Source organism: Nomia melanderi, unplaced genomic scaffold (genome assembly GCF_051020985.1).
Source record: "Nomia melanderi isolate GNS246 unplaced genomic scaffold, iyNomMela1 scaffold0014, whole genome shotgun sequence".
Taxonomy (NCBI): Eukaryota; Metazoa; Arthropoda; class Insecta; order Hymenoptera; family Halictidae; genus Nomia; species Nomia melanderi.
The window spans coordinates 2,984,376-2,985,330 of record NW_027475130.1 but is presented as its reverse complement, the minus strand read 5'-3'; positions in this window follow the sequence as shown (position 1 = coordinate 2,985,330).

Genomic DNA, 955 nt, shown 5'->3' with positions numbered 1-955 from the left:
CCCATGTGTCGGTGGTTTTCTCGGCCCCTGGTGGTCCGAGGTCGATCCCGCTGAACAGATTCATGCGCCAAGGCTTCCTGCAGACAATTCACTTTGGTTTATTGCGCTATCTCTAATAGCACCCGAGATATCACCAGATATATATTGGATTTTTCCCTGACCCTGACAGTCCGGCCCCATGAGACGGTGATTTTCTCGGCCCCTGGTGGTCCGAGGTCGATCCCGCTGCACACTTTCATTCGCTAGGACCTCCTGCAGACAATGCACTTTGATTTATTTCTCTATCTCTAATAGCACAGGACATATCACCAGATATACATCGGATTTTTCTCTAATCCTGACTGTCCGGCCCCATGAGACGGTGATTTTCTCGGCCCTTGGTGGTCCGAGGACGATCCCGCTGCACAAATTCATTCGCCAGTGCCTGCTACAGACAATGCACTCTGATTTATTGCGCTATCTCTAATAGCACCCGAGATATCACCGGATATATATCGGATTTTTCCCTAACCCTGACTGTCCGGCCCCATGAGGCGGTGATTTTCTCGACCCCTGGTGGTCCGAGGTTGATCCGGCTGCACAGATTCATGCGCCATGGCCTCCTGCAGACAATGCACTTTGATTTATTGCGCTATCTGTACTAGCACCCGAGATATCATCAGGTATATATTGTATTTTCCCCTGACCCTGAGCGTCCGGCGCCATGAGACGGTGGTTTTCTCGGACCCTGGTGGTCCGAGATCGTTCCTGCTGCACAGATTCATGCGCCAGGGCGTCCTACAGACAATGCACTTTGATTTATTGCGCTATCTCTAATAGCGCCCGAGATATCACCAGATATATGCTGGATTTTTACATGGCCCTGACAGTCCGGACCCATGAGACGGTGATTTTCTCGGCCCCTGGTGGTCCGAGGTCGATCCCGCTGCACAGATTCATGCGCCAGGGCCCCCTG